Genomic DNA, 23,057 nt, shown 5'->3' on the forward strand with positions numbered 1-23,057 from the left:
CATAACAGTATCACACCTAGCAACAAGATGTGTGACTGTTCTCAGTTCTGTTTTACAGAACCCACATTTATCTGTTTCTCCTACATGTTCAATGGACTTTGTAAACTGATGTATCCATAGTCCACTATCCTGGGCAGCCAGTATTAACCTTTCATCTTTTGGTTTAAATTCTCCTCAGCTTAAGCATTCCTGCATCAAATCCTGACTGACATGAGGTTGTTCAAGGAGTTTTCTTTACTTGCCACGATAGTTATGCCTTTTCTACATTTCTTGCCTTCTCATATGATCCTTCTTATATTCTTTCTTTGTTTTTTGGCACATTCAGTTTCTGCCTGATTTTTGTCTACTTCTGGTTTGATTTCCATTCCTGCTTGACACCAATATGCTTCTGCTAAACTAAGCAGGGAAGTTATCTGAGACTTCTTCTCCTCATGTTTTAAAACTTTCACTATATTTGGATCTGGTGAGATCAGCAGATGTGTATGCAGTCCCACTATACATGTAATCAGTTTTGAGGAGGCCCATACCTCCTTCAGTACGAGGAATATATAATCTTCTTGTTTTCCTGTTCAACTGATCCAGTACCTTTTGGGGCCAGTCAGTCATCCCAAAACTGTAAATTGAGGCAGGAAGAGAAAATAAATTGGTTTATAGCTTACTTTGTTCCTAGATGTCAGTGTTGTTTTCAGTATTAATGTTAGTCTTCTAAAATATTACTTACTCAGTTTTGTTTCCATTTGTTCATATTTTATGTTGATCCTTCAGTAATTCTCAAATATGCATACACTCCCTTCTACTCAAATTCCTTTATATCTCAGTTGTGCTTTCAATTTCTCATCTGATGAACTATACAGTTTTAGGTCATCCACAAAAAGATGAGAAGTCTTTACACTTTGTTGTTTTCTGGGAGCCAAATTGTAACCATGACTTAATTGTTAATTAGACTACTTAATGTAAGGGCAAGACATAAGAGCACCAGTGTCAAATAGTTACCTTCGAATATCTAATAATTTGTCCTTTATCATGGCTTAGCTGCAAGGTGGCCTGCCACTGTTTCATGGTCACTCTAATGTACTTGATCAATTTAGGGTGCATCTGTATGCACTCCTTTATCCATGAATGTAGGATGTAGTAAAATTCTTTTCTGTACTCTATTCATGCCATACATAAATACTTCCTCTTTTTACAATTCTCCATTGTAACTTTATTTATCAACAAATGATACTTTGTTCCATGAATTTCTTTTGTTTCCCTTTTGTTCTGTTACCATGATTGAGTTTTCTTCTATATGACTATAAACTCTGTCTGCATCAGTTCCAATATATAGTTCCTACATCAGAAGACAAGTTCTTGGTCTATAGTTTTTAGGACAGCTTGCCAGGTTTACTCTTAAGGAAAAGTATAATTTTTCCTGTTGTTAACTAGGCTGGTGTCTGTTCAGGATGTGCATATAAGTATTTCCTATTCACAGGCAAATCTTTGTGTAAAGATGTTAATACTTTTAGCAAGAAGTTTGGTACTGCATTTGAGCCTGGTGTTTTCCAAATAGGATCTTTGCTTAATGTTGTTTGAATTTCTCTGGCCATTACTTCATCGCATTTCATATCCTTTACATCTGAACTTCTTGCCGTTTCTTTTACTACTTCTATCAAATTCAGTATCTTTGTTTTGTTCCACAGGGTCTTCACAGATGCTTCTCCAAAACGTGTCTGTTTCTTCTTTTTTTTCTTTTTTTGGTGGTGTTTCTATTCCTTTTGCTTTTACTCCCAGTTCTACATAAAACTTTTTTGGGTCATAAATAAATTGCTTATTTTGTACTTTTCCTTTATATTTATCTGCATATCTTCCAAGTTTTTTCTTCCTTTGCTGATATCTTTAGTTCATTATTTGCAAAACTAGACATGCAGCTAGACTAGGGAATTTGTCACAGGGTGGCCATTTATGTGAGCCATTGCAGGAGGCACACTTAACACCCATATCTAGAGCCTTCAGAAACCCTGCCATTCCTTGTTATTGGCAGCAACAATACCCCACCTCCAGGACAGACACCCCTCACCGGTGAACATTATCCATCAAATGTAATAGCATACCAATCCTGCTACAAGAGTTCATAAGCATTGCACTGTCTCACTAGCAAAGGTACTGCAGGATGAGGTTACAGATTAGAATACCTTCCATGTCACTGCAGTCCGCAAGGCTTTTGCCTCTCTTGGCAGCAAAGTAACACTGGAAATTACTTGCACAGTTGCTCCTGTCATTGTCACAGGAGGACATGATCACAGACACCATGTACACTTACAGTTATCACAACGCAATATCCTACCACAGTGATGTGTTCCACATGCATTACATATTACCAGTCTTGTGTTACTTTGTTCTCTGGTTCCTGTGACTCTGACCTTTGACCATCTCTTCCACACCAGTTTATACTCAAAGTTTGTGTTGATAGTTTTATCTTACTGTGTCCACTTGTACCATATGCAGATGATGATAACTGTAACCCATATCACCCTCCATTCCATGTGTTATTCAGCTGAAGTCTGATACCCTGCGAAAACAGAACATGCTTTGACCATCAAAGTCTGGTGGAAATACTACATGCATCATGTTTTCTGTTTTGTCCCATACATGTCATGGCCCAAAGTTGTTAACTAGGTGTTGTCATCTTGCTAGAACTGCCACATACTGCACCAATATCTGCATAGGGGATCTCACCTTCCATACTGCATTCTGCTGATGATGACTGTCACTGACCTCACCTGGTACTGCTGGATGGTGTAATGCAGCCACATTATTGAGATGTTGAACCTGCCTTAATAATATTATATTCTACAGCATGCTGATACTGCCTCCATAATGTCACATTGTGGAGCATGGCATAGACTACAAGCATCTTTCTAGTTGGGTCAGGTGAGTACTTTAGGAATCCCCCTGATGTATCCAGGCATCAAAACTCTGCCTTTAGTACCCCAGACATGGGTGCTGTAATGTTTTGTTTCTGGATATGGGCAGTGTTGAAAATTCATCTCAGCAGGGGTTTCATGGTTGTGTAAGGGGTCATAACCCAGAGTTCAAGGAGGTAGCCAGAATCACCTTGTTGGCTACATGCATAGTGTGTGCATGTGTCTTCATTATACTGTACATTTTACCAACCATATGACCCTGTGGGAAATCACCACATTTGAAATGAACATACAGGTCTGACATACTCCAAATGTGAGAAACATGAGAACAGTCAACAGGCAACATGTCCATGTGTGCCCATGTACACACTCACACTTTTGTTTTGCTTGTCATTGCTCCCTTATCTGTCAATTATCAGCCCCCTTGCAACCAATCAACCCATTTATTACCCATCACAGGGGTGAGGGTTGACTTGGAGGGACCATTTTTCAGACAGCTGTCAGGGATTATTCCATATTTTTCCCATGCTGTCCTGTCCCTTATAGCACCCAATGAAGCACCGGGGAGAGGCAAGTGCAGTGGGCTGCAGTAAAGGGTGACTTATCACTGCTGCAAGGAGTGTGGCCTCTCAGGCAGCCCTGACCAAACCACAGCTTTGACCCTCACTCTAAAGCACAAGTGGTGGTGTTCTCCGTGTCTGTTAAGGAAATTGCCCCTCCTACTGTGTCTCTGAATGTGACCAATCCTCCCTATTCCCTACAGAGAAGGTGAGCTGGCCATTTCCCTTCACCCCTCCCCCTCCCTGCCTGACTCCTCCAGTGCCAGGGCCACTAGTTGAACCACAATCACCTGGGTCACAAGTCAGGGCTACATGCCTTTGCAGCATAAACCCAAACTACATACATGCACATACACCACACACACACACACACACACACACACACACACACACACACACACACACACACACACACGCACACACACATACACATACACACACTTGAAGTGATCCTGTTTGCAGTATGGACTTCATGGTAGTTGATGGAATGATAGCCTTTCCTATTGATGTTTTTCTGGGACTGTGGGTCACGGGGAGCCTTCGTAGGGCCAAGAATGTAGTTAATACACCAGTTCCTTAGGAAAGCAGGAAATACTGTAAAGGCTATACATGGTGCTGGCTATCTCCTCTTCACTTCTGGAAAGTCATATATGCTCACTAAGATTTCAAAGCATAAGAGCAACGAGCTTGCTGAGTATCTGTGAGTCAAAAGCCTGGAAAATACCCAGTGTTTCTCATAGTTGGTCAGTGAAAATTCCCCATTACTAGAATAGTAAGCTCTATAGGTTCATAGGTTCATAGATTAGTACTAAACTAACTGCCCTTGCGAGCCATTTTAAGCCTAGCCAATTATCCCTTCTCAGACTCAAACCCTGCATCTTGTGTTTGTAAGGCAAACACCTTAACCATTAGGCCACCCTCCTCTATACATACCTTGATATCCACAAGTGTAGGAAGGCCATACTTTCCCTAAGATTCAGCATGTGGGTGAAATATGCTGGCCAAGGTGTGGAAATGTGATGGATGGTGGAGTGGTGCAGCAGTAGTGTTGTCACCTCACAGCAAAAGGTTATCTGGTTCAATTCTTGGCTAGAATGCCTTCTGTGTGGAGTCTGCATGTCCTTCCTGTCTTTGTGTGGGGTACCTCTGGGTGTTCTGGTTTCCTTTCACATTACAAAGACATGCATCTAGAGTGTTTCTACCTGGGCCTCTGCTGAAAATTGGCTTTGTCCAAGTTCGACTTTCCTGGTTAAAAAAATAAAAAAATGATACCTCCACACTAGAGATTGTGATCATTGTTGAGGGCATGGTAGGTCAGATGTTGCTAGTAATGCTTATGAGCCTTAAATATGTAAGGATGAAAAACTCAGTCAACCCAGCCTGTGGTAAGGCCAAGAAAATGGTGCTCCCCACAAACTACTGCAACTTCAGCATGTATGCCAGCTGTGACTCTGATACTGTTCTGCATGCTTTTATCTTATATTACTATATGCAGTCAAGCTGTGTGACCTTTGTGCTGACCTGCATGAATTGTAACATATTTTTAATTTGGTTCATTTAAATGTCATTTAGTTATACACTTTTTCCTGCATGTTATCATTTGCATCTTTTTTTTTCACTTTTGCGCGTACTGCACATACAATCTGCTGTATTGCTGCACAACTGGGATGATCTGTGAATCAGAAACACCCTGTACTTTGCAGAGAACCAAGTAAAAGACCCTTGCATACTATTCAGTTTACATATGAAGAACACATATGTATCTATACTGATAATTCAATAAAAGAACTTAAACACAGTAACTGAAGGGAAACGGGTACACTTGCTTCTTGTAACTGTCAATTTGCTTTTGCTTTGCTAGAATAATTTAAGTATGAATCTGTATTTGTGGCATTTCTGCTTTATTCACATGTTAATTCTTTTATGGAATGTATTGCATTGCACAGGTTTTATTTCTGATACATAGATATAAATGATAGTATAAATTTTCTGCAAGTTACTTTACAGAAAAGAGGCAATTTTCTGTAAATTAATTACTAATCAGATAGATTGGATGAATATATACGAAATAAACAAGAAGTGCAGCAACAGATCTTTTTGTGTGCATTTTTTTTTGCCTACATTTACATTATATATTTCTTAGGATTATTGCAAGGCTGACATGCACAGCTGTTGACATGAGACAACAGAGTTTGAAAAAACATCATGTAATAGAAAACTCCAGTCTGGAGGGTTATCAAGGCTGATGATTACAGACTATGGAACTGTGGTGTGGTAGTTTAAAATATGACTTTTGACCTTATAAAATGTTAATAATTAAGTTTGTCCATTAAAAGTATAATTTGTTATAAGAGTTTAAGAACAATAGTTCTTAAGGGCATTTTGCTCTGTAAGGCTGGGATATGAACCTTAATTTGTCAACAGGTATAGTGCACAGTAGCTCAGAAGAGTACCTGGCTCAACCAGTGCCTCACCATCTCAGGTCTTCAGGTGAATGGCAAAAAAAAAAAAAAAGCCAATTGTATACTGTTAGAGCTATACTCCCACCACCACAGCTTTTCTATTAAAGAGCAAAAAAAAAGAATGGTGGGCAGATGCATGACACAACCCCCCCCCCCCCACAACCCCCTGCCTGCCTCAGCCATTCAGGTCCCATTTCTGTGCCCTACCCAAATCCTCATTCAACATATTTAATTAACAAATGTAAATGCTCTCTTCTTTTAAACTGTAGCAAATCATTTGGTATAAATGATTGCTCATGTTTCAGCTAAAAAAAAAAAAAAACATTTCTTCTTTTTAAACTGTAGCAAACTGCTTGCTCCTGCCTGCACAGAGCTCTACAGCACTCAGGTTTTAGTTAAAAAAAATATATATTTTTAGTAACAAACTGCTTGCTACAGTTTAGATCACGCATGGACTGCTAACTTTGACAGCAGATTCAATAAATAGCCAGTGTTGCATTAAACAGTGATCAGGATCAGATGATCGCATCTCCACAATACTCTTCACTCGGGGCAGTTGTCATTTGCCCCACCCAAGCTACGCTACTGCAGTAACCATTGGAGCTTTTCTGTTCAGTGTATTTTCCCTAGATTCATAGGTGGCATTAGTCACAAGTATGATCTGCAAGTTAAACACTTTTTTAGTAAATCAAAATCTTATGTTTAATAGTGCAATCTTTAGTAAATATTAACAGTAAGAATAAAATAAATGCAGGAGGTATTTCTGCCATTCACATTCTGCAGAAGTTATGGAACATCTGGAAAAGGACTTTGACTAATGTTACAAACCAAGATTTTATAGGAAAAAAACATTCAATATGCATTCCATTGAATAAGCTAGAAGGTATTAATTGTTCATCCAAGTAGTTACACTGAGATCTTGAAAACATTTTATTTTGCTGTATGTTTTTTTCTTCTCAGTATCGCTTATACAGTGGTTAGTAAAACACATTGATAAACAAACTGTGTCTCTGGCTTGTCATGTAGCAGTTCACTGAGATCCTAGAAGACTAACTCTCTTTTGCATTTCTGGAGGTAATATCTATTTTATTTATAATGTGAAATAACACTTACGTTCTAAGATGTCAAACGTTAGATTTTACAAACATAAAAGCTGACGTCTGTATTAGGATGTATTTGGTAAGTGGAATGCATAGCTGTTAAAAGCATCTGTAAACTTTCTTTCCAAGTTTTAACAGTTGGACCTGTGTATCTCATTTTAGGAGCTGATATCCGAAATGCCAAGTTACAGGATGCTGGGCTTATTTTGGCAGAAACTCTCCGGAAATTCTTGTTTGATGTAGATGTTGATAATGGCTTGAGTGCAGTTGGTTACACTAAAGGAGATATTCCTGCATTAGTCAAAGGAACACTGCCCCAGGTAAAAGTGTTTTTTGCGGGCAGGGGAGGGAAAAAAAACTTCCTTACAAGCAGAATACAAAGTATTTAAAGTGTTTCAGTCTTGTTATTGTCCCAAAGATCAACATTTTTAAATATGATTGTATCGCTTTGTAGGATGAGATGTGTTTCACCCCTAAGACATTTTTTAAACCATACAGAGCACTGACATCTGTGCAAACAGTTAACACTATATCCTTTGGTATTACTGAAAGTAAAGACTCCATGTGACTTTTACTTATCATTCCCTTTTTGAAATGTGGCTAGTGAAGCCTGACAGACGTCTTGTGAAAAAGAAAAACAATGTAATTCTACCCCAACAATGAACTGTTTATGTGCAGTTAAACTTAAAATAACCTGTTGTGTCTTTTATTCTTCAGTTTACACAAATGTAGCATTGTATTGACGTTCATGGACATCAGAGAGGAACACCACACACTTTTATATTTTAAGACAACTTGCTAAAGTGTGTACATAGCATGTACATCACCTGTCAGTGCACATTTGTTCACCCTTTTACTTTCCTCTACACTCTCCCCATCAAGTTTGGCATAATAACATGCAAATGGAAAACAATTATTTTTCCAGTTCTTAAAACTACTAAACTCCATTATACCATTTCTGTCCCATAGCTGTTCTATAGCCCTTAGCTAAATATCTTCTAAAACAAATTTTTCAAACAGATCTTGTATCACATGCTTCTGTTTTGCACCCTGTTTAGCACTTAACCTGGCCACCAACCTGTGCTTAATACCTGGAGAGCTCTAAACTTTGCAACTGACTATTTTGTCTGGAAATTGCTTTTGTTTGCAGTGATAATGGTTAATTTTTTCAAACACCTTTATAACATTACCACTTAAGACACAGACATACATGCATACATTAATAGAAAACTAACCATATTAACATTTTCTTCCTTTACATACATTATACATTACATATGTTTTCTTTCTTTATAACAACTGTTATTCAGTACAGCATTACATAAATTGTTCAATTCCATCCTTCCCTTAAACCTCACTCTCCCTCGAACATTATTTTGCATGTATTATTCCCTCAAAATTCCATTTATTAATATGTCATTTACTCCTTCCCTTTTCTAAAGACCAGACTTCCAGTTCTTTTATGTCTTTTACAATATTCAATGTTTTAAATATAGTTGCTTTAGAGCTTGCTTTCCACTTTCTAGCAGCCAGCAGAATTAATTTAGATCCTGTGTATCAGCTCAAAAGAATAATTTCCTTAGGTACAGCCATTTGCTCTCTCCCAATATTTATAACAAAGCCAGACCTCCCAACTCTCCTTATTTTGGAAAAATATTCCTATTTTCAGGTCTGATTTACCCTTGCACAGGATGTCCATATTTGTGGATGTTTGTCCCTATTTACAGGCTTGATTTACACATTCACTCAATTTTCTGAATCCTAGTCATCACATGTGATTCTTGAAGATGTCTAGAATACATACAGCCACACTACATCACCAACATACTAGTGCCAACAATAATTTAAAGAAAGAAAGAAAGAAAACACATATCATACATCTCCCTTTTTTCTGAAGATAAAATAAATCACCTTGTGTGGTAGAATTTTGCTATACAGTTCTTTAAACTGTACAAATTTTAAACAGTCTCCTTGATAATGTCTTAATATTCTTCCATCATTTTTGTCACTCTGTTTTTTTAACATACTTTTAAGTAGTATTCCACATTCCTGCTGGAAGCAGAAAGAATTATGTGCAATTTGGTATTCAAATTTTATGTTAATTAGATGCCAACATTCTTGCTGGGTGTTCTATGTTTCAAGGTGCTTTGTTGCTATTTTCAATGTCTGCAGGTTAAGAGATATGGACAGAGTTCTCTTTAAGGATTTCTTAAAAATATGCAAAGTCATTACATTCCCAGAAAACATGTTTCCATTTACTTCTTTCTTCCCCATCAGACCTCCAACATTTGTTGTCTGTTCGAGGAAAAAATCTTTGAAGTCGGCTTAGTTTATAAATATACGAATGCAAATGCTTCTAAGAAAAATACTAAACCTTCTGGGATTTGTTGCATACTTAGGAGCTATACATATATCCTCCCATTGTTCTACTATAAAGTGATTTTCTATAATCTCTTACCAATTTTTTTCTAACCTCCTCTGATTGAATCTTATATCATATAATATATGCCCTACTAATTATCATTTTTTAATAGCAGCTTCTGTCCAAGATGTGACTAAAAAATCTACCAGAGAAGGCCCTTCACTTAGGACTCCCCTATCCTTTTCTATGTGCCTATGCTCTAATATCAATCCCTAGTAGGGAAGGCAGTCTCTAACCAGTAGTCCAAACTTTTTGGCCTCATCCCACTCTATCTTTCACTCTTTAGTTATTTACTCCCAATATCTTTGTTCCTTTGACAGTTTTCTCAAGCAAATTCCAGCCCTCTTGCCCATTTTCTGTACCTCTACTTGCAGTAATCCCTATTGTTAAAATGTCCTTTCTCCATTTCTCTGTTGGCTTAGTTCTTACAATAACTTCTGTAACTTTATGAATATAATATTGTGTATGATTCTTATTCTTCTTCTTCTTAAGGATATGCATCCCAAATCCCATTCTCTCTACATATTTCTTAAACCCCCCATTTCATTTCATCCCTTTCCACTTTTAATTATAACCTGTTTGTATTATATGTGTGTGAGTCTTGACTGCATAATTCGAAAATGTTTCTTCAAATCAGGAAATCCTAAACAACTGTGATCTTCTGGCAGGATTAACTTATTCAACTTAATTCTTGCCCTCTTCCCCACCCAGATAAATTCCTTCAGCACTTTATTAATTATTGTCCACAACATTTCCTCTTGTTAGTAAACACATGTCTGACCTGTAGCTACAACTAAAGGGGCTAAAAACATTTTTACTGCTTGTATCTTACTGTCAATATCCATAAACAACACAGTGGTGCAGCAGTAGTATTGTTGCTTCACAGCAAGAGGTTCTCCGGTTTGAGTCTCGGCTGGAGTGCGTTCTGTGCTGAGTTTGCATGTCCTCCCCGCATTTGTGTGGGTTTCCTCTGGGTGCTCCAGTTTTCTCCTATGTTTCAAAGACATGCATCTGGAGCATGCCTCCACTGAAAATTGGCTTTGTTCTAAGTTGGACTTTGCTGGTAAACAAATGTAAATTAAATAAACAAGAGCTTTCATTTTCTGTATTATCTTTTGTTTTGTGTCTTTCCACATATCCTTAGTTGCCATTACAGAAGTCTTTTTAATCCATACTATTAAATGCTTCATCTTATTGTGTCCCCATAAATACTAGCATTATTGAATCAGTCAGTTTGGGTACATAAAAGAAGGGCTATAGCCATAAATTATCTTCATTACAGTTATATCCAGAAATAACTTGAAATTGTTTCAAAATGTTTCACAACACTAATATGTGCTTATCTGGATTTATCAAGTACAAAATATCATCTGCAAATAAAGCCAACCTTTCTTCACTAACATATTAATTATATCCTTGACTTTCTGAGTCCCTTATTTTCTTTGCCAATGGCTTTAAATATAAAGCAAAACAAAGAGGAAAGAGGACATCCATGCCTGGTTCCTCTGTTCAAACACAGGTTATGGGAGAGGAACCCTCCCGCTTTAATTCTTCCCTTCAATCCTTCATATATCCACCTAATTAACCTTATTATCGTATCAGGGAATCTATCTGCTTCCATTGTCCTCCTTATAAAATCTCTTATTACTCTGTTGGTAGCTTTCTCTGCATCAAGACCCAAAACAGTGATTTTTTTACATTCTACTTCCCTCTGGATCATCATTGTCTGCTAATGTTGTTGTGTATTTGCCTCCCCTCCATAAAATCACATTGATCCATATCTGTCAATTTTGGCAACATCTTTGCCATTATTTTATCTAGTAAAGACATAAACACTTATAATCATGGTTTAAAATTTAAATGGATCTATATGAAGGTGGGTCTGATGGGTTTTTACCCTCTTTGTGTGGTACAGCCACTACAACTTTCTTCCAAGATGATGGTAGTTTCCCCTCCATTTAAAATTCTATTAAAGAAAATCATCCAGATCGTTATCAATTTCTTTTCTCCTAACTTCCAAACTTTCATAGGAATACCATCTGTTCCTGGAGACTTCTCTGGAGATTGATTGTACATCACTGTTTATATCTCACCTCTTGTCTTCTTGGCATAATTAAGTCTTCCATAACTATTTTCATATGTGCTCTTTCCTGATTTCCACATTCATCTGCTTTATACAAATTATCAAAAAGATTCTGAAGTATCTCCAATACTTCTATAGGGTCTCTGTTTATTTTTCCTGTCATAAGTTCCCTAAGCTTGGCAAGAACCCATTCTACTTTCTGTTGCCTAAGTCTTTGTGTTACATGTTTTTATACTATGGAGTTATAAAAAAATAGTTTCTTTAACAGTAATTTTTCTAAACTCATGCATATTATCACTGGATCCACTAGGTTAAAGTAACACATCAGTTAGATTGTTCTTGAAATGGATTCTCCATCCCAGGACTCAGATGACTATTCTTTTTGGTCGTTGACCTCAGCTTTATTGTAGTGAACTTAGTCTCCCTTCATTTGAACTTGTCAGCATGGCTTAGCTAAATACTAACTTTGGAGGACCGTTTTTCTTATAGATTTTACCTTGGCCATAGCAATCTATGAATAAGTGGTGACTGGCATTGTCTCAATATTTATAATAGAAAACCTAAAAGCAAGAAACCAAGAAAGCAACTCAGCAATAGAAATTGTTCATACACCAAATGATATCACTGATATACATTATAATATAGGATTTTACTATACACTGTGCTACCGATGAGGACATGAGCTACCTCCAGTATTTGATGGCCTTGAGCGGTATCGTCTTATTATCCATACCACTGGCATCATCAGTGTGAGAGGCAAAGGCTACTGTCCTTTGATCTACTTCAGTGCCTCAAATATTGGTAAGCAGCAACAAACAAAATAAAATATAGATATGTATATACATGCAAATATAAAAGATATATGACAACTCATCAAAATACACTTAAATCAAACTCTTGCCTTTTTAAAATAAATGCATTGAAAGATGTTATTGAAAAATGGCAAATATAGGTTCATAGGTTTATATGTAGGCACTAGGCTATTGGCTCAAGGGCCTAAGTAAGCCTAGCCAACAAGGTTCCCTGGCTTACGCCACCCAAGAAAGTTATTTTCCTGCGCCCCTGCTGAGCAGAGCCACAGAAGTGATCCCTGGGGTGTATTTCCTATTTCCCATCCACTCATCAACATTTTTCTTGAAGAGTGCTAATGAGGAACTTTGCTTGACATCGATGAGTAACTTGTTCCAGAGTATGGGAAGTCTCTGAGACAGGAATCTATCCCTCCAGCATGTCCTGTTTATTGTAGTGACAAAATTTAGGTCCCTAGAACATGTAGTTTGGAGGGGTTGGGATTTCTTATGTGTAGCATGTCCAACAGCTCTGGGCTTAACAAAGCTTTATGTGTTAGGCACAGATCACCTCAGAGTAGGCGATATGCTATGCAGTAAAGCTGGAGTTTTTTGAGACAGTCAGTGTAGGGCATCTGTTTGAGGTCAGTAATCCTCTTTGTGAGGTACTTCTGTGGCCTTTCCAGCTGCTGCAGATGTCTTGTGAGGTACATTCCAAAAGGGGCATTGTACTCTATAATGGGTCTAATGAGTGTCGAGTAGAGGGGAACAATGACCTCTTTTTTCCTGGATGAGAACCCTTTTGTGATGAGGTGTGCCACGTAGAAGGATTTCCTGACTACTGTGGTGATGTGATTATCGAAGGAGAGACTACTGTCCATCTGGGTCCCAAGGTCTCTTATCACACATTCGGCATGAAGTAGACTGTGCTTATGTGGTCATTCATGGGTACAAAGTTTTTACCAAAGGGGATGACAATGCACTTTTTGGCATTGAGCTTGAGGCCATGGCTCTGACGCCAGGCCCTTCTGTAAGATGTCCACATCATTTGGGGACTCAACTATGGCTCCTAGTTTGCAGTCATCTGCAAACTTCATTAGCCAAAGGCCTTCTGTGTTAATCTGTACTTCAGAGAAGTAGATACCAAACAGGAGAGGTCCCAGGACTGAACCCTGTGGTACTCCACTTGTCATTGGTTTGAAGTCCGATTTGGAATCTGCAACTTTACTGTGTGAATTCTGTCAGTAAGCCAGTTGGCAACCCATCTTGTGATGTAGGGATTTATACCTAGTTTAGTGAGTTTAACTATAATTCCAGAATGGGGGATGGTGTTGAAAGCCTTGGTGAAATCAAGATAGGTTGTGTGAACCACCTTACCCTCTTCTACGGCTTTGGTGACTGCCTCAAAGAAATCAATCAGGTTCAGGAGGCATGATCTGCCTTTCACAAACCCGAACTGGGAGCGATCCAGAGTTTGGAGGTTACCAATGTCTTTATGAGTTCCATGATGATACGTTCCATGGCCTTACAGACCAGGCTCATCAGGCTAATAGGGTGATAGTTCCTGGGATCAGTGGTGGCTCCCCCTTTGTGGAGTGGGATAACTGTTGCTGTGCGCCATTCAGTGGGCACAAAGCCTGATGTGAGGCTATGATTGAACATGGTGCTTAGGTGGGGAGCCAGTTCATTCTGAAGTTCGTGTAAAACACAGCCTGGGATGTTGTCCAGTCCCATGGATGCTGTGTTTTCGGCTTTAGATAGTGCAGCTTTTACCTGCGTAGTTGTGATTACAGGGACTCTGCATTCTTCCTGTATAGATATGGGCCCTTTATGGGGGTGAGGGGGGGTAAAGTTAGCTCTGAACCTATCTGCCAGGATGTTGACAATATCAGTTGTTTCTGTAATATCTGCATTATATTGTTTTTTTGTAGGGGGCAAGACCCCCCTCACTCCCACTAACTTAAATATACTATCTTCGACATTGCAGAAAACAGGAAAAGGTAAAAATACCTTACCCAGTATCACACAATCTTGCAGCTGTCAGCACTCTGCAAACATGTTCACCCTTCAATGTGCACGTTATTTGAACATTTTGATTTGACTAACAGGCATTTGGTAAGAGTGTACTTCGATGGTATCCTGTGGATACAAATATAAATAAATAACAATAACTAAACAAGGTTTGTCCTTATCAGTATGTTGAAAGTATATACTTTAGTGTAGTCTAGTCTATGGGCCTACACCAGCAGAGATAAAGACCTTGGCTTCCTAGGTCATTCTTTCACGCCATTCTGAACTTAGTACCTTCTGGCATTAGATTATCCACATTAAATTCGTTTTTTTCTGAGTAACAATATGGCTATCAATGCTGAACTATAAGTACGGCTGTGTGCCAGAAAATTCATATCTTTGAACTGTGATGGTGGAGAAAACTGTGAATTCTGTGGACTGCATAAAGATCAGATCAGTTTATACTTGAAATAAATCCAGGCTGTGCACTGGAAGGCATGATAGTAAAATTAAAACTCTGATCATTTAGCTACATAATGTGAATACATGATTCGGTTTAATTTCTCCAAGTCTTTTTGGATTCCGATACCATGACAGGAATAGACCCCATTCCTAAGTCAAAGTGTGATTAAAATTCATAAAATTATTATTATTTTAATCTTTGATGTTAGCCAGAAGTGGTCTTTGCAGCACACACAATGTGCCCAAAACTGACTCGTGCAATTCGTATGGAGTTACATATATTGGTATGTAAATTCTTTTTTTATAAGAAATATTGCTCCTACTACTACTATTTGAACTGTCTGGGTATTCTCCTTCCACATTGCCCTCATTTCTGCCTGTAAATCCTGTTATTTTTATGACTCTCTGTACATAAGACACTGTAGTTACTGGGTATAACAATTTCAATGATCAATGCTACTTTTGTCTTTTTTTCCATCACATCTATTTTTTGAACTGTTGGTAATGAGTGATCCCATGTGATATAAATTTCATCATTTTCTATAATGCTTTGTGCCTCACATTTCCAATGCCTGTCAGCTACTTCAATATTATAATGTCTGCACAATCCCCAAGGCAGTGGTCTTGTCACATTATTATGCCTTTCAGTATACAGTTCTTCTGCCATTAGTGTATTACACCCTGTAACAAAATGTGCAACTGTTTTACAAAACCTGCATTTGCCTGTTTTCCCACATGTTCAATGGACTTTGTAAACAAATGTTTATGTAGTCTACTGTCCTGGGCCACCAGTATTAACCTTTTGTCTTTTGGTTTAAATTTACCTCTCCTTAATCATTCCTGCATTCGGTCCTGATCAACATGAGGTTCTTCCAAAAGCTGTCTGTACTTATAACTATATTTATGCATTTTCCACATTTCTTGCCTTCTCATTTGATCCTTCACCTTATATTCTTTTTTTTTGTTTTTGTTTTGGTTTTGGCACATTCAGATGCTACCAGATTTTTATCTACTTCTTGTTTGATATCCATTCCGACTTGACACCGATATGGTTCTGTTAAACTAAGCAGGGAAGTCATCTTAGATGTAGTCTGCTCATGTTTTAAAACCTTCACTATGTTTGGATCTTGTGAGGTCAGCGGATACGTATGTAGTCCTACAACTGCGGATCTATACATGTAATCATTTTCGAGGAGGCCCATACCTCCTTCAGAACGGGGAATATATAATCTTGGTATACACCGATTTTTATAAATCATTTAATAAGCATGAAGCATTTTTCTTGTTTTCCTGTCCAACTGATCCAATACCTTTTGGGGCCAGTCAATCACTCCAAAACTGTAAGTTAGGACAGGAAGAGCAAATTGGTTTATAGCCTGCACTTTGTTCCTAGATGTCAGAGCTATTTTCAAAATTAATTTATGTCTTCTAAAATATCCCTTACTAAGTTTTATTCACATTTGTTCATGTTTTATTGTTTATCCTTCATCAATTCCCAAATATTTATACAGTCCCTCTTGCTCAAGTTCCTGTATATCACATTCCTGTACCAGACTGATATTTTCTTGGTGCTGCAGCTTTCCCTGCTATAAAGGTTGCTTTTGCACATTTATTAAGACCAAATGACATTCTTGTATCATCTGAGAAAGTTTTGACCACTTGCAGTTGTGCTTTCAGTTCCTCATCTGGCAAACTATATAGTTTGTAAAGCATCCAAAAAAGAAGATGAGAAGTCTTTACACTTCATTATTTTCTGAGTGCCAAACTGTGGTCATGCCCTAATCAGAGTTATATTAACTGCACTAAATTCTTTGCTTTGCAGGTAATCCATAACCTCAGTTTCTTTTTCTTTAACTTATCCATTACTAATACTCCTTTCTACTTTCCCTCTTTGTTTTCTTATTTTTTTGTATTGTAAAATTTTCCATGTCCAGATGCCTTTGCCTGTATTTCTCTACAAAAATCTTTGGTGCTGCTCTGTATATATTGATTAGTTTTGCATTCTGTTTTGATAAATATCGCACCATATGAAATCTCTTTTTCTTTCTCCAAAACCATATTTCTCCTTCTTCAGATGTCTGCTGCTCCACGTGTTACTCCTTTCTTGGGGGACTCATTGTTCCATCATGCTGTGATATAACTTGTCAGACTTTCTACACTAAATATTTCACTTTGCACGTATTCCCGAACTTCTTCTATTCTTTTTTAACTTCAACTTTACTAATCTTCTGTTCTATGTCCCCCCTTTGTGATCTTACTTTTTGTATTGTGAAAATTTCCATATCTGGGTGCCTTTGCCTGTATTTCTGTGCAAATATCTTTGGGGCTGAAGTTTTTGTATTGATTAATTTATCTTTCTCATTTGTATAAATATTGTACCATATCCAATCTCTCTTTCTTTCTCATGTCTATATTTCTTTTTTATACCTTTCAAAAATCTCTGGAAAAAGAAGCAACTGAGGAAGTGAGAAAATATACAGAACAAAATCTAAACGGCCCAAGGTTTCTGGGTTTATATAATGTTTCCTGAATCTGCTGTATTAATGAACCCAAATTTGCATTTGAAGCTTTTGACAGTTTTTCTTGTGCAAGTGTTTTTCTTTCCTCCAGTTTTTCTTTTAATCTTTTTATAAATCTTCTGTCTTGAAATTCTGGGCTTCTTGTATAATAGTAACAATACTTAATTTATTTTTTATCTGCAATAGTCCATTATATCATCAGTTTTTGTGACTTTGTTGACTACTACTTCCTTCTACAACAGAGGGAGCCATCCTCACCCTTAGCTTGGACTAACCCCATTGTAGGGATGTTTCTGGGTCTTGAGGATTCAACACTGTCATTTTTTCCAGTCCTGGCACCAGCACCCCTTCCATGATTGGGCACTTGTTTATCCTGGGGCTTGTGAACCCACCTGTCTTTTTTATTTTTTAAACTACTTCTGTCCATGATATATGTTGTATAAAATATAGTCTATATGTCTGTGTTACATTGGTGAGATTTTGTAAAAAAAAAAAAAAGGTCCACCTCGTGAAGGTGCTCCCCGAGATTTGAAGATGAATTCAATTCCATCAATACTACTCTCCTTTGCTTGCTAATTTTATCATCTCTCCATTTGGACTCCATCATCCCTAGAGAAGACAGTGATGCTGGAAAAGACTGAAGGCACATGAAGAAGGGGGCAGCAGAGGCTAAGGCAGATAGCATTACTGAAGTAATGAATATGAATTTCAATGACATAATGAAGCAGTTCTTGTTGTACAGATCTGTATTGCTAAAGTCCTTGAGGTCATGAAAATTTAGATACATTACAGTTGTTGTTGCTCAGTTTAGTCAGATTTAACCTGCTGCACACATGCGCATTTGCATGTGCATGCTCACTTGCATACACACAGGACTGGTCTTTGGTCAGCTGGTGCCCTAGGCAAAAGGTCTCCACAGTGCCCCCAAACACCACCCTATGCCCCCATCCTGGTCTACGTACACCATCCAGATTACTGGAAAAGCACCTTTGCTAGAGCAGCACCCTAGGGGGCCGCCTAGTCGGCCTATTCCTAAGATCGGCTATGCATACACACACACACACACACACACACACACACACACACACACACACACACACACACACACACACACACACATACACACACACACACACACACACACACACACACACACACACACACACACACACACACACACACACACACACAATACTTTTCCAGCAGAAATTAGTAGATCTCAGTGTTACAACCCATACTTGATTTACAATAAAACTGCCACCACCATCTACAACAAGCCTGCCAAAGTTCAGTCACTGTACCACTCTTAGAAAATAAGCTATGTAAAATAAAAGAACTAATAGTAATTTTAGCTGAGCAGTCTTCCTCTTTCAGAGACAAACAGCAGACACAGCAGTACTTACCTGTATAAATTAATAAAAAGCAAATAGTTATGCACTTTTAAAATAAAATATAGACATTTCTTTACTAAGAGAAATTAACTAATGCAGTGTGAGAAAATGAAATCATGTATACAGACCAGGTACAGTGCATAGAGGTATGGTCAATGAAAAGCTTACAGCAAAACACTAACTAGCCAACTAAATGTGTCCTAAGTAAAACTTGGCAGCAATAACTGCCGGGTCCTGTCTTCCACTGTCTGAAAAGTATAAAATACAATATGCAAAGCATAATATATTGAATTCAGTTTTATAGGGGAGATTTAAAATCCAGTAAACAATTCAAAGTAACCTTCCAAAATGGTTACTTTTAGCAGAGTTTTCAAAACAACAGATGGCTCATCAGTACAAGAGGGTCACACCACTTGATCTTAAAGGTGCCATCCTTATACCATGCCATTAATTTCCTGACAAATTAGCCACACCATCTACTTAATGAAACAACACCCCTTCCTTTGGATAACCTAACCTCATTTAACAAGTCAAAGCAGAAGGACCCTTTTCAAATATCATGTGCAGTCATTGCATGCAGCAAAATGTACAATGAAGCAGTGACAACATTTAAAGGGAATAACATTTTTAACAGCAAGTTGTTTTGAAACACATAACTATAACATTTTGTAAAGGCTTCAGTAAACACAAATGACACTAAGTTTCGATATTTCAAAACTTCAGCCCTCTGGGCTTCGGTAATCAGAGGTTCGATGTTTTGAAATTTCAAGATTTGGTGTATATGTATATATATATATATATATATATATATATATATATATATATATATATATATATTTTTTTTTTTTTTTTTTTGGTACTTGCATATTATCGCAACCACATTTTGAGTGGCAATATTAACGATCATGAAATATGGTTGTTTGATCGGTATGAAGTTAAATGAGCTTGAAATGCTGCAAAGCCACAGATCAATTACCTCTATCAGTGGTCCAAAGTAGGTTGCATGGCAAAAGTGTGATGGATTGCAAAGTTTTTTAAATTGGTAGTACCAGCCTGCAGCTGTGCACTTTTCTTACAGCTCAGGACCTGTAGGGTCCAGTCTAGCCAGTTAAACCCTACAGTGACATACAACTACTTTGTTTCACTAATTAAAGGCTTGCAGGTGATGCAGAACAGCTAAGGTCCTGAAATCCCATAAACAATTTTTGAGTGCGTAACTTAATGAAAATATTTCATTAGAATCCGCAAAGAAGCATTCATTTCTCACAAGCTGTCATATAAGCCCTGGTTGTATTCAGAAAAGTTTCGAGAAATGCTACTTCAGTCTACCTACCTTTTTCCAGTGGCTACTCTATAAAGGTGAAATGATCTCCACAAAATGGAAAACAACCAAAAAGCCAAGCTTCTTAAATTCCACTTTATTGGAGTTTAATTGACAATGTTTGTATTTTTGTTGGGAAATGAAATAGTTGTGGCAGTGGAATTCCTCAACAAGTGACAGCGAAATTACACAATCCCATCTATGAAAAAAGTCCGCAACCACACAAAGTTGAGGATTTACAGACATTAACAAGAGCATGTTACCCCAAAAATAGTAAATATTAATGGCCAACATTTCTGCATACATTAATGATCATATGTCATGATTGTTAAGCAACCGTTATTGCCATTACATGTGCTTGCGATAATACGTAAGTACCTTTTTTTTTTTTAAATTAGTTTATTTATTTACATTTGTTGACCGGGGGTGTCCGATTGGATGTAGGTCCATTTTCAGCAGACGCCCGGGTAGAAAAGCTCCACAGTTAAAATATACAGACAGTAGTTACATTGGATTTACATAGCAATTAACAATTTGATCAACATAGCAAATAAAAATTACAATCATAGTTACAGATGAAGAACATAGTACATCAGTAGACAACTAGAATCTTTATCATCTGCGAAGTACATAACAGACATTAACAATTGTTACAATAAGAAGTTTCTGCTGTATAATAAGTAGTTAGGCTTATGAGCATCTGAGCTTGCTATAATCAAGGTAGTTAGTGGGGTGGAAAGAAAGGTAGTGGGTGGGTGGGGTGGGTGATATTAGAGGGGAGTTGCAAGGGCATAGCCAGCAAGTTGTTAGGTGTGCTTTTAGTAAAGTTTTGAAGTGGGTGCATGATGGTATGAAGGTAATTGTGGGTGGGAGGAAGTTCGATAATTTGGCTATATATATATATATATATATATATGTATATATATATATATATATATATATATATATATGTATGTGTGTGTGTGTGTGTGTATATATATATATATATATATATATATATATATATGTGTGTGTGTGTGTGTGTGTGTGTCTGTGCATATATATTTACATACATATTATGTATATGTAAATATGTATAATGTACATGGTTTATATAAATATGTAGATATATCTATATTAGCTGTAGATAAAGATGAAGATATATACACAGACACACACACACACACACACACACACACACACACACACACTATGCAGTTACTGTTCAGAATATAGACACTCAGGAGGGCACTATCAGAATGCAGACAGGCTAAAAATGTAGGCAGTCCAGAATGCTGACAGAGATAAGTAGATCAGTATTAGGGCTGGGGATGCTGGCAGGTTAGGGTTAGAGTGAGAGATAGGTAAGAGGATAACACTTGTGTAGTGGTAGTGTTAAAGAAAGCTCTGGTTTCCTCCTGCCCAACTTAACTAATGCATGTAAACAATAACCCAGCATCTAACCCTGTCCCTTACCTTAGAAGAACCCTTTCTATAACACTACCATTATTCAGACAAGCCACATCCTATGGTAATGGTATTTATTGTTTAAGGTTTTTTTGTTTCCTTTTAGTGTCAATTAATCACAGAAGTAGAGCATTTGCCTGTTTTTTCTTTTAATTTAACATGTGTCTACATTTTTAAATACACTCTGGAAATATTAGTAGATGGAGATGAAAAGAAATAATAGATGACTTGCTATGTGATGTACAGAAATAAAACTCTGACTATAGAATTAATCTCCCCTATTTAGGTATGGTTCTTATTCATCTTAGTAACCTGTAATGTCCCTTTGTTTCACTGGCGCTTTAAAATGATACCAAACTTTATCCCAGTCACTTATGTTTTGGGGACTCCACTATCAGCACCATTTGGTAATGCATAAGTATAGCTCACACTAAGTGCTATAACATCCATTCTTCACTGCTGAACTATAACTACGGATCCTGATACACAATCTAAACATCCTGAGACCTAACTTAATTCATCTGTTACCAAGTAAATGCATTGAAGATGGAGTCTATTTCAGGGCTCATAGCCAAGAATAATACCACAATATAAAGAAAAAATTCTCGATTTCAACAATTGGCTAAGTTTCTGGTGTCATTCATAGGAGATCCAGTGTCTGTCCACCTGGGATGACATGCTCGACAAGCCACGCTGCTTCGCTAGAGATGGCTTGCACCTGTCACCCTTAGGCTTTCAAATACTTACCAAGGCTCTTGCCACCCCCATAGTGCCTTTTTTAGGCAAGGCTCAAAAGACAAACCCACTGCCGTAAATAGCACAAGTAACAAAAAACTGAGGGTAATGCTACTCAATGCCAGAAGTCTAAACCTCAAAATGCACGCACTAGAGGCATTCCTCAATATGGAGAAAATCGATATATGTGCAGTAACAGAAACCTGGTTTAAGGCTCCAGAGAGCACCCCAGAACTACCAGGCTACAACTCATACCATACATTTTGGCCACTGAACCCAAACCGAAATACAAAAGGTGGGGGCGTATCCATATTCATCAAGGATACCCACACCTCCAGGTTAGTGGCACAGCACGATGCTTCAGAGATCATCCACGTGCAACTAACAATGGGCAAAACTGCAATTCAAACTGTAGCTCGCTACAGATCACCCACCATTTCCCAGGACCCCCATTCTGTGTTTCTGGAAACTCTGGGAAACATAAAGGTCCTACCAAACACCATAATATTGGGGGATTTCCATTACCCAAACATTAACTGGGAGAACTACTCAAGTACTAACTCCCTTGCCCAACTTTTCCTAGAATTTATAAACTCAAATGCCCTGGTTCAATTGGTCAACACACCCACCAGAGGTGACAACATATTGGACCTGGTCATCACCAACATGGGTGACCGGTGTTCCACACCAGAGGTCGCTGGTTAGATCTGACTATAAAAAATCACTTTGGATATCCATATTCCATCCCCACCCCCGGACAAGAAAGCCACCATGATCAACTTTTCAAAAGCAAACTTCACGTTACTTAAGACCGAGGTGGAAAGTTTCAAAGCCCCCATGCTGAAGGATAACACT

Source organism: Protopterus annectens, chromosome 3.part1, assembly GCF_019279795.1.
Source record: "Protopterus annectens isolate FY-2018-M chromosome 3.part1, PAN1.0, whole genome shotgun sequence".
Classification (NCBI taxonomy): domain Eukaryota; kingdom Metazoa; phylum Chordata; order Ceratodontiformes; family Protopteridae; genus Protopterus; species Protopterus annectens.